The sequence below is a fragment of the Hemiscyllium ocellatum genome, chromosome 2 (genome assembly GCF_020745735.1).
Source record: "Hemiscyllium ocellatum isolate sHemOce1 chromosome 2, sHemOce1.pat.X.cur, whole genome shotgun sequence".
Lineage (NCBI taxonomy): Eukaryota > Metazoa > Chordata > Chondrichthyes > Orectolobiformes > Hemiscylliidae > Hemiscyllium > Hemiscyllium ocellatum.
The window spans coordinates 142,576,873-142,589,302 of record NC_083402.1 but is presented as its reverse complement, the minus strand read 5'-3'; the positions used below and the strand labels follow the sequence as shown (position 1 = coordinate 142,589,302).

At 43.0% G+C, this 12,430-nt stretch overlaps 1 protein-coding gene across 2 annotated transcripts in view; it reads left to right on the top strand.

Moving 5' to 3' along the window:
• mllt3 (MLLT3 super elongation complex subunit) overlaps positions 1–12,430 on the top strand; it is a 155,199-nt gene that overhangs the window by 115,927 nt on the left and 26,842 nt on the right. The gene's annotated exons all lie outside the window — the stretch shown is intronic.

Here is a 12,430-nt window from a genome sequence, read left to right as displayed (position 1 = left end):
AATTTATTGGTTTGGCTTCATGAATATGAAGAGAAGGTAAAGTCACTGTCGTCTCAGAGGACAGTTGGGCTGCTGTTTCATTGGAGAGACGGTTGGTAGTGGTTTAACCCTCTGACGAGGGGAGAATTTAAAAAGGAGAGTCTTTCATGGTAACCTCTGTAGGTGTGGGAATTGAACCCACACTGTTGACATCACTATGGAATGCAAACCAGCTGTCCAGCCAACTGAGTGAACTAACTCCCAATCTGTGAATAGAACCGGTCTCTTGAGTACAATTGGTTATGGTGTGAGATCCAAATAATATGTGTGATAAGTATTCATTTAATCAAATGTTTTGGTAAATCCAAATTGGATTCACATTTTAGAAAAGATTCATTCCAACATCTGTCAGTGTCTCCTTTGTACTTCTAAATGATCCACCATCTAGCTTTTGTGTCTTCCATTTTCCATAACAGCTATGCTGCTGTCAATCTGCTTAAACATTCCCCCTTTGTCGCATGGGATGCTTTTGTCACCAGCTAAGTCTTTTACACGTTCTTTCTCCATACACATATCACTGGAATAGCTCTTGTATTCAGTCCCCCAGTGCGAAGGATGAATGCATGAAGATCTCCAACACACAACCAGCTTAACTAGCGATCACCAGATCAGGATGATTGCCATCAAGCTGGAAGGTATCAAACATTGGGATTTGTGCACTTTTTCTTTTCCCATAATCACCCATTGTTAAGTACCGGGAGTTTAAATCTGCCTAGCCTTAGCTCAGGCATATATTCTACTTGCCAGAGTTTAATTTCTAATCACACTCCATGAAGTCCAACAAAACTAATGCTTTGCTTTACTCATAATTTCTAATAAAAATATATACCAAGTCAAATGCTCACCCAATTATCTCTTTAACTTACCTGGTCCATAGTTCCATCTTGTCTCAGGCATCCCTCTCAGTCATTCCTTAATAATAAATTGCCTTTCTTTTGTATTTTCAAAATAAATTTAGACGGAACCAATAATGAGGCAAAATGACAATATTGTATAGAACGACAATAGAGACTGGAATAGTTCAGATTGTATTCACTGGAATTTGGAACAATGAGCAGGATCTCAAAGAAACCTATAGAATCCTAACAGGACTAGACAGGGTCAATGCAGGAAGGATGTCCCCACTGTCATGGGGGTTCTGAACCAGGGGCTACAGCCTCCGGCCAAATGGCTAAGCCTAGTCCAGGCTGAATGGCCCACTTCTGTTATTAATAGTATTTCTAATAGTTTCTGAGAGATTTCTGTTTTCTTTGTAAAGTAACAAAGTTGAATGCTGCTGTCCACTCCTTTCAATTTGGAGATTTTTGTATTCTCTAGCATCTGTGTTAAAACTACAAATTCTTTTCTCAGGATATTTTCATTTGCACGTTTTGTGGCATGTACGTTATCCTGTAGTGACTTGTTACTAAATATTGCTTTAGAATTTTTTTTAGAATTTCTTCCAATACTTTCTTGAAGAAATACACTATATCTAACACCTGAACCAGAGTGAGGGTTTTTTCCACTAACATATATTTTTTACTGCTTTTCTGATCTTTCTAGCTTCCCGGAAACGAAATTGTAAGCCCCCCCCCGCCACCCCGCACTTAAGAATCCATCCTTGCGATTTACACGAGAAGCGTCACTTAAAAATGACAACTTTCATGTTTCTAGCACCTCTTGGATAGAAATTTCAAAACAAAACACGAAACACTCTTCTAATTTTTTTCAACGTTTTGTTCCCCTGAAAAATCCTTTCATAGTTCTTTCACAATCCTTTCATAATCTTAAAAAAAAAGTGTGTAACATAGGTGGATTGACCATGCTAAAATGCCCACAGTACCCAGTGCTGTGCAGGCTAGGTGGTTTAGCCATGAGAAATGCTGGGCTCTTCAGAGGTTCAGTTTTAACTTGATGGGCTGAATGGCCTAAATCCACACTATAGAGATTCTGTGAAATGTGAGGGGTGGCACAGTGGTTAGCATTGCTGCCTCACAATACCAGGGACCCAGTTTGATGCCAGTCTTGGGTGACTGTCTGTGTGGAGTTTGTCCATTCTCCCCGTGTTGCATGGGTTTCCTCCGGGTGCTCCGGTTTCTCCCACAATCTAAAGATGTGCAGATCAGGTGAATTGGCCATGCTAAATTGCCCACAGTATTAGGGAAATGGGTCTGCATGGGTCACTCTTTGGAGGGTCGGTGTGGACTGGTTGGGCCGAAGGGCCTGTTTCCACATGATAGGAAATCTAATCTTTTACTCGACACAAAGATCTCCCAACTGGCCTCCGGCCTGATTTGAATGCCTAACCAGTAAAGTTGTCCAAATAGACTTCGCAATTGCTCCATTTCCACTTTGGAAGCAGCTGCATCTTGTATGAAACCCCACATTGATGAATTATGTTTGAGGTAACGTTTTTACAGATAAAAGCTGCTGATACAGTGACATCCAGTCCATTTTGCACCATTTCCAAACCAATGTACTTCAAAGCCAAGAGGCCTGACTTCCAATTGAATTCTGCTTTAAGGCCAAACATGACTTAGATTCACTCTTCCCACTCCTCAAAATTTAAATGATTGTATGCCTATTAAAGATGTCTGAAAAGGGTGGCACGGTGGCTCAGTGGTTAGCACTGCTGCCTCACAGCACCAGGGACCCGGCTTTGATCCCTGTCTCGAGTGACTGTCTGTGTGGAGTTTGCACATTCTCCTCGTGTCTGCGTGGGTTTCCTCCCACAAACCAAAGATGTGCACGTTAGGGTGGATTGGCCATGATAAATTACCCATCGTGTTCAGGGATGTGTAGGTTACGTGCATTACTCGGGGACAAATATAGAGTAGGGAAATGGGCCTGGGTGAGTTACTCTTCAGATAGTCAGTGTGGACTTGTGGGGCCGAAGCATTTGTTTCCAGACTAGGGATTCTTTGATCAAAACTGTCCCCTCATGGTGCCAAGAAAACATAACAGGGTATCTGCTTTCAACTGCTGGAAATTACTCAGACCTAACAAACTCTCGAAATTGAGTCATACAGTGTGGAAATAGACCCTCCAGTCCAACCAGTCCATGACGACCGTTCCCCCAAACTAAATTAGTTCCATCTGCCTGGGCTTGGCCCATATCCCTCCAAACATGTTTTACTCATGGACTTATCCAAATGTCTTTCAAACATTGTAACTGCACCCACATCTACCACTTCCTCTGAAAGTTCATTCCACAAATGAACCATTCTGTGTTTAAAAAAGAGGCCCAACATTTCTCTTTTAAATCTTTCTCCTCTCGCCTTTTGGGAAAAAAAAACCCAGTCTGAAACCTCAAGAAAAGATACCTACCATTCACTTTATCTATGTTCTTCATTATTTTATAAACTTGTCTCAGGTCATCCCTCAACCTGCTACTCTCCAGTGACAAAAGTCCCAGCCTATCCAACCTCTCCTTATAACTCAAACCCTCTCGTCCTGGCAACATTCTGATAAATAGCTTAATAATAACCTTCCTATAACAGGGAGACCTGAGCTAACTGGACACCATATTCAGTATTCTGAATCATTCAGACCACATTGTTTAATCTCCAGAGGGTGCCCACCTCCTTTTCAAGGACAGAGAAGCACTTTTGAGTTCGTATCCCTGCAAAAATGCAGCTTTAAATCCAAATGTCCGACATTCCCAAGTGTTCCTTGCGAAGAAAGCCAAGGAAATCTAAGTTGATTTCCGTGTTACGGGTATATCTAAAAATGAGGTACCAACCTGGTGAAGCTACAAAACAGGACTACTTGTGTACTAAACAGTGCAAGTGATCAAGTTAAGACATTCCTCAACCAACACATCAGATCCAAGTTCTGTAGTCCTGCCACATTCAGTTGTGAATAGTGGTGGGCGATTAAATAAATCACTGGAGGAGGCCTCTCCACAAATACTTCCATTCTCCATTATTATTGGGGCCCAGTTAATCAGTGCAAAATACAATGCTAAACCATTTCTAACAATCCAACCAGAATGTGGAGTGGATGATCTGTCTTAACCTCCTCTGGATATTCCCAGCACCACAGATGTCAGTCTTCTGCCAAGTTAATTCATTTCAAGTGATGTCAAGAAATGGCTGACAATCCTGGCTACTGTGGCCTTAGTAACATTTTAGCAATAATGCTGAAGGCCTGTGCTGCGGAACTTGTGCCCATGATGTACCTGTTCCAATACAGCTACAATATTGGCACCTGCCCAACAATGTGGAAAATTTATCCAGGTATGTCCATCAGTAGTTATCAGTAAAGTAATGGAAAATGTCACTAACAGTGCTATCAAGCAGCTTAGCAATAATTTGATACTCAGTTTGGGTTCTGCCAGGGCCACTCAGCTCCTGACCACATCACAGCTTTAGATCAAAATGAATGAAAGAGCTGAATTCCAAAGGGGACACTGAGTTAATGTTTTTGACTTTTGGCCAAGTGTGGTTTTAAGGACTCCTGACAAACCTACTGGAGTTAATGGGAATCAGGGAAAATCTCTCCATTAATTGAAATCACTCTTAGCAGAGTGAAAGTTGCCTGTGGTATTGGAAGATCAGTCACCTCCGCTCCAGGACATCTGTGCACGAGTTCCTGGGGTAGCACTAATGATCTTCCTTCTACTAGAAGGTCAGAAGTAGGGATGCTCACAGATGGAGCAATGCATGTAATAAAGCAACACCATAAAACAAGTGATGAGTGACTTAATTTTGCGTATAGAGTTGGGCAAATCAAATTAGTGATATTACCAATGAGGAGGTGTTCCTGAAGTGTATATATTTGGGCCAATATGTTGAGGAACTGAAAATGTGTTGCTGGAAAAGCGCAGCAGGTCAGGCAGCATCCAAAGAGCAGGAGAATCAATGTTTCGGGCATAAGCCCTTCTGCAGGAGATTCGACGTTTCGGGCATAAGCCCTTCTGAGTCTTTGGATGCTGCCTGACCTGCTGCGCTTTTCCAGCAACACATTTTCAGCTCTGATCTCCAGCATCTGCCGTCCTCACTTTCTCCTCCAATATGTTGAGGAACTAACGAGAGAACATGCCATCCTAAACTGAGAATTGTGAATGAGAGAGGAGTAATTGGCAGTCCAGTTCTGCAAGAGCGTTTGGGAATGAGTGACCATAATAGACTTCCTCATCAAGATTGAGAGTGATGTCATTGCTTCGGAGTCTCTGATTCTGAGTCTAAATAGACAAAATTATGAAGGAATGAGGCTACAATAGACTAGGGAATATTACTTCAAGGGATGGTGAAAATGAAATGGTAAACATTTCAAAGGGCATAAAGCGTGAACTGCAACAATCGTTCATTACTGTCAGGCACAAAAGGAAAATGGGAAAGGTGGCCAAAGCCTGGGAAACAAGGAAAATTGTCGATTCCATTAGATCCAACGCAGAGGCATACAAATTGGCCCAAATAAAAATAACAGACCTGAGGAGTGGGAGCAGTTTGAAATTCAGCAAAGGAGGAGAAAGGGATTGATTTAAGGGAAAAATTTGAGAATACGATTGCAGGAAACCTAAAAGCTGGCTCCTGCTCTATGGATATGTGAACAGAAAAAGATTTGGTGAAGACAAATCTAGGTCCCTTACAGTCAGAAACAGGAATTTGAGAGGGAAACAAAGAAATAGCTGACCAACTAAATACATTCTTTGGTCCTGTGCTCACGAAGGAGAACACAATAACGTACCAGCAATATTGGGGAGCATTGTTTAGTGAGAGGGAGCAACCGAAGGAAATCTGTATTCGAAGGGAACTGGTGTTGGGGAAATTGATGTGAATGAAGGCAGGTAAATCCCTGGGGTCTGATGATCGACATCCTACTGTACTTCAGGAAGTCGCCCGAGACATAGTGGATGCATTGGTCATCTTCCAAGATTCTATCGACTTGAAACAGTTCCTACAGTTTAGAAGAAACCCCTCTATTTAAAATGGGGGCAAAGAGGAATTTTCAGACCAGTCAGCCTGACGCTGGTTATGGGGAAAATGTTCATTATGCAAGATTTCATTGCTGTGCACTTGGAAAAGAGAGGCAAATCAGACAGAGACAGCATGAATTTTCAAAAGGGACCTCGTGCTTGACAAATTGACTGGAATTTTTCAAGGATGTAACTTGATGGCAGTTGATGGGCAGCGAGTGGATGTGATTATTTGGACTTTCAGAAGGCTTTCCACAAAGTACTAACAAAGAGATCAATGTGTAAAATTAAAGAACATGGGAGTAGGGGCAGCGTCTACTGAAATGAATAGAAAATTGGTTAAAAGACCGGAAACAAAGAAAAGGATTAGATGGGCATTTTTCAGAATGGCATGCGAGTGACCAGATGGGTATCGCAGGGATCAATGCCAGGACACCAGCTACTCATAATATATAGTCCAGATTTAGATTGAGGAAATCCAATGTAATGTTTACAGATGACAGAAAGCTTGGCAGGAGAGTGAGGAGAATACAGAATAGTTTGTGTAGTTTCTGCAAACTCAGTGTGCAGATCCAGAGCAGCTGCAGTATAATGTGAGGCTATCCACTTTGGGAGGAAGATCAGGAAGGCACATTATTATCTGGCTGTAACTCAAGAGGAGAATGTAATCCAATAAGACCAAGGTGTCCCCAGATACACCTCACTGAAAGTAAACATTGCAGACCAAGCAGGAGGACTGTGGCTTCTGAGCAAGTGAGTTTCAGTACCTGAATAGGGATGTCTTAGAGTCATAGAAATGTACAGCATGGAAACAGACCCTCCAGTCCAACCCATCCATGCCGACCAGATATCCCAACCCAATCTTGTCCCACTTGCCAGCACCTGGCCCATATCCCTCCAAACCCTTCCTATTCATATACCCATCCAAATGCCTCTTAAATGTTGCAATTGTGCCAGCCTCCACCACATCCTCTGGCAGCTCATTCCATACACGTACCACCCTCTGTGTGAAAACATTTCCCCCATAGGTCTCTTTTATCTCTTTCCCCCTCACCCTTAACCTGTGGCCTCTAGTTCTGGACTCTCCCACTCCAGGGAAAAGACTTTGTCTATTTACCCTATCTATGCCCCTCATGATTTCATTAACCTCTAAGGTCACCCCTCAGCCTCTGACGCTCCGGGGGAAAAAGCCCCAGCCTATTCCACCTCTCCCCATTGCTCAAATCCTCCAACCCTGGCAACAACCTTGTAAATCTTTCCTGAACCCTTTCAAGTTTCACAACATCTTTCCGATAGGAAGGAGACCAGAATTGCACGCAATATTCCAACAGTGGCCTAACCAATGTCCTGTACAGCCGTAACATGACCTCCATGACTCCTGTACTCAAAACGCTGACCAGTAAAGGAAAGCATACCAAACACCATCTTCACTGTCCTATCTACCTGCAATTCCCCTTTCAAGGAGCTATGAACCTGCACACCAAGGTCTCTTTGTTCAGCAACACCTGTGAGAAGAATGAAGGGGGGAGTCTCTGAGAAACTTTAAAATTCGAAAAGCACCAGACACATTTCTCGGTTACCAGTGAGCTGAGGCGATGGTTCATAGCCTAGGGCTATATGATAATCCATATAGGACTAAGCTGAGGAGAAATGTTTTCACCAAGAGAGAAGTAAATGTATGGTTTTTTTCCCACAGAAAGCAGTCAAGGAGGAGTTGGCTATAGCACTTGGGGCTCAAGGAATCAAAGGATATGGGGGGAGAAGAAGGAACAGGGTATTGAATTCAGTGATTCAACCATGATCATTGTGAATAGTGGAAAAGGCTCAAAGGGCTGAATGTTCTGATCCTGTTTTCCATGTTCAGCACCATTTGCTGTTCCTCAGGTACTGAAGCAGGCTCTGTCCAAATGTAGCTGAAAATGTGTTGCTGGAAAAGAGCAGCAGGTCAGGCAGCATCCAAGGAGCAGGAGAATCGATGTTTCGGGCATGAGCCCTTTCTCCTATGTCCAAATGTAGCAAGACCTGCACAATATCCAGGGTTAGGCTGCCATGTGATATGTTAACATTCATGCCCCACAAGTGCCAGGCAATGACCATCTCTCACAAGAGGGAGCCCAGCCATCCCCTTGAGTGTAGCGTTACTTCATGGAATGTCCCACTATCACCGTGCTGGGAGTCACCGTTGATCAGCAACTGAACTGGACTTTGTGGATAAATTGTGGCTTTATTCAGGAGCAGACTTTGAGATTTAGAACCATGCAGCAATTAACTCTCCTTCTGTCTCCCCAAAACCTGTCCACTATCTCCAATGAACAAGTCAGGTGTGTGATGGAATGCCTCCCTCTTGTCTAAATGAGTGCAGCTCCAGCAGCACTCCAGAGGCTACATTCAGGTCAAACAGCTAGCTTGATTGACACCCCAACCACAAGCATTCAGTTACTCCACCTCCCAAGTTCAGAATTAGTTGTGTGTACAATTTTTGTTAAAAAAAATTACTTTGTGTGGGAACAGGCCCTTCGGCCCAACAAGTCCACAGCGACCCGCCGAAGCGCAACCCATCCAGACCCCATTCCCCGACGTTTACCCCTTCACCTAACACTACGGGCAATTTAGCATGGCCAATTCACATAACCTGCACACTTTTGGACAGGTGAGAGGAAACCGGAGAACTTGCAAACTCCACACAGTCAGTCGCCTGCACTACAGATACACTGCAGAAATTCACCAATGCAGTCTTTCACACCTTCCGAACCCACAATTGTTACTGCTTAGAAGGATTAGTGAAATAGCTACATGGGAATACCACCATCTGACTGGCAAATACATCGCTATTCTTTCACAGGCACTGGGTCAAAAGCTTGAAACTCACTCTCTAGCAGTGTCCTTACTCCAAACTGACTGCAGCAGCTCAAGAAGGCAGCTCATTTTCTTAAGGGCAACCGGGCTGATTTGATTTGATTTATTGTAGTCACATGTACCTAACGACAGTGAAAGCTTTTGTTTTGTCAGCAGTACAGACAGATCATAGCAGACTAGGACAAACGGATCACCTGGCGCTTAGACTGAGCGAGGCATACAAGGTTATGGCTGCACAGGAGGTGCGTAATGGTCAACATTATTTGAAGTTAGGGAGGTCCGTTCAGCAGTCTAATAGCAGGGAAGAAGCTGTTCTTCAACCTGTTGGCGTGTGGTGTGTTAAAACTTCTGACTGACAGAGAGCATTTCCAGGATGGGAGACATCTTTAATGATGGATATTTGATGATGAATGGATAATAAATGCTGGCCCAGCCAGTGATGCCCACATCCAATGAATGAAGCTCTAAAAAATAGGTGAAATCATGCACACGGCCCCCTGGTTTATCTTTTTTATCCTAAATAAGGGGTTCCAGGTGCTGCCTAATCGCAGTATTGATGACCCCTTCCACCATTGTATTGACAATCAAGAGTAGACTGATGAGCCAATCGTTGACTGGGTTTGGTTTGCCCTGCTTTTTGTGTATGGGACATACCTGGGCAATTGTCTATATTGCTGGATAGATGCCAGTGTGATGATGGTCCTGGTATAGCTTGGCTGGGGGAGCAGCAAGTTCTGGAGCACGACTTCGTTATTACTGCTGGAATGTTGCTAGGGTCCAGGGCCTTTTGCAGTATCCAGTGCCTCCAACCGTTGTTTGATATCAAGTGGAGTGAACTGAATTAGCTGAAGACTGGCATCTGTGATGCAAGGAGCCAGTAGAGGAAGCCAAAATGGATTATCCACTTCTCACTGAGGTGTGTTGCAAATGGTTGAGCATTATCCTCGGCAATAATGTGCTGGTTCCCTATCAATGGGGAGATTTGTGGACCCTCCTCATTCAGTGAGTTGTTCAATTGTCCATGACTATGTGTGGCAATACTGTCGGATTTAGAGCTGATCCATTGGTTGTGAAAATGCTGGTCTCCTGTCTATCACTTGCACCTACGCTGTTTGGTGTGTAGGTTTGTAACCTGGTGAGGCTAACTTCTCATTGTTAGGTATGACTGGTGCTCCTCCTGGCATACCCTCCTGCAGTCTTTATTTAAACCAGGGCTGATCACAATCTGAGATTGCAGATGATGTTGGACTATGATAATGCTGCTCAAGGATATGCAATCTTGTTATTTAATCATTTCAAACTCTTTCCCATTTAATATGGTGTAGAGAGATGGAGGGTGTTCTCAATGTGAAGATAAGACTTCATTTCAACAAGGACTGTTGGGTGGGCACACTCCTTCTGATGCTGTCGTGAGCATCTGTAGCTGACAGATTGGTAAAGATGAGGTCAGGTATCTTTTTTCCGTCTTGTTGATTCCCTCTCATTGATTCCCTCTCCACTGCCGCAGACGCAGTCTAGCATCCTTGTCCTTTAGGACCTGACCAGCTAGCAGTAGTGCTGCTGCAGAGCCACTCTTGGTGGTGGGCATTGAAATCCCCCAGTCAGAGTGCATTCTGCATCCTTGCCACCCTCCATGTTTCCTCCGTGTTATTCAGCCCCAAGGATGGCAGGGTTATTAGCCAAGCGAATACAGTACGTGGTAATTAATAGGAGGCTGCTTTGCCCGTTTTGGACTTGATACCATGAAACTTCATGGTATCCAGAGCCATTGTTGAAGACTCCAGGGTAATTCCCTCCCGGCTGTATCCCACTGTGCCACCACCTCTGCTGGGTCTGCCCTGCTGGTGGAACAGGACATCATCGTCACAATCTCCAGATTCATCTCGGACATTGTCTCTAATGTGCAATTCTGAGCATATGACGATGTCTGACTGTAGATGACTAATCTGTGAGGCAGCTCTCCCAAGTTTGGCTCCAGCACAAGATGTGAGTAAGGACCACTTTGTATAGTCAAATAGACTAATTGTCATTGTCATTTCTGCTGCCAGGTGATTCATCTGGTTTTATTTTTGAGACTTTCTAGCAATTATCATACCTCAGTGGTTTGCTAGGTCACTTTAGCCTGTTCTCAGATTGTTACCAATTTGTGCTGTAGTTAGTTTTCTTCTTCCTTACAAAAACACTTCTGGTCTCCTTTTTTCCCTTGGTCAGAACCAGATGGTGGTGAGCAGAACACCTTCTGGGGTACAGGAGTGAGCAATATCTCATTTAGGTCATCAAGTGTCCCACATTCTTTCACAATTCACATTTGATTTTAAATTGCAGTGAGATGACTCGCTGTTTGTATCGATGTAATTATATTCCATATTAACGCAATTCAGTTCGGCATGTCAAAGGAAGACCTCCTTAGTACTGTGTTGCTGTGAATGTTTAGGCGACTGGTTTTTGTCTAAAATTGTGTTTCCTTTTGAGTGCTCAAAACCTACCTTCTGTAAGTAGGCCAATATTCTGTGCTCCATTCGGAAATGAAATATTCTGTTTAGTACATTGGATGCAAATCAGGAAGAATATAAAATCAAACCGCACAGTTTGTGAAATTCAAGGCAAGGGTTCATGAAATGTAATTATTTTGTTACATCTGTTGATATTAAAAACGGGACTTCAGGGAAGAATCTTTCTTTTACAACTGTTACCTTGCTTCAAAGCTAATTACAGAAAACACCAAGTTGTCTTTGCTTTTAGAAATTATTCTCAAACCTGTACAACAATCTGTCGTCTTGAACTTTCAACTTTGATAAGCTTATGGTTTTGACCCATCCATTTTTAAAAAAAAATACCAATTTGTTCCTCTGATTATTGTTTTTGAATAATCTGTTAGGAATGTCATGATAACATCCATGTTGAAGGTTGCAGATTCTCCCTATGTTTGGTGAGCATTTTAGTCCCCTCTTTGTCCTCACTCTGTACAGATTCTCATTAACACTAAGTTCTGTCACTATTATATATTCTTAACAGAAAATACCTTTTTATTACCACTGAGCTGAATGTTATCAAATATAGATAGCCCTAGTATTTTCTGCAACAAATTCAAGCTTCAATTTATTTTCCCTTCCATTTTCATCTTATGATGTGAACACTCCTATGCAGAGAGAGATTTTGAGGATCCCAAAAGAGAAAATGCTGGAAAATCTCACCTTTGTCAAAGCTGGGTCAGTTAGACTCGAAACGTCAGCTCTTTTCTCTCCTTACAGATGCTGCCAGACCTGCTGAGATTTTCCAGCATTTTCTCTTTTGGTTTCAGGTTCCAGCATCCGCAGTAACTTGCTTTTATTTTTAAATTTTGAGGATGGTGTTGCAAGCGGTATTTAAATGAATTGCTAAATAGTAAAGGGTTTGATTCTGGCAAACGATTGCCCATTTCGCTATTTGCTCAAGAGTGACAGCGCGGTATTACTTTTTCTTCCGGGGGAAACGTTTCAGAAACCAAGCTTGAAATCCAATGTGAAGAATAATATATATGTTCTTTAACATCATGGATCAATCAGTGTGCCCCATATGCATCGCCACATAAGTAACTATCTAAAGGAGAGAGAACAGGGGGCAGCATGGTGGCTCAGTAGTTAGCACTGCTGCCCC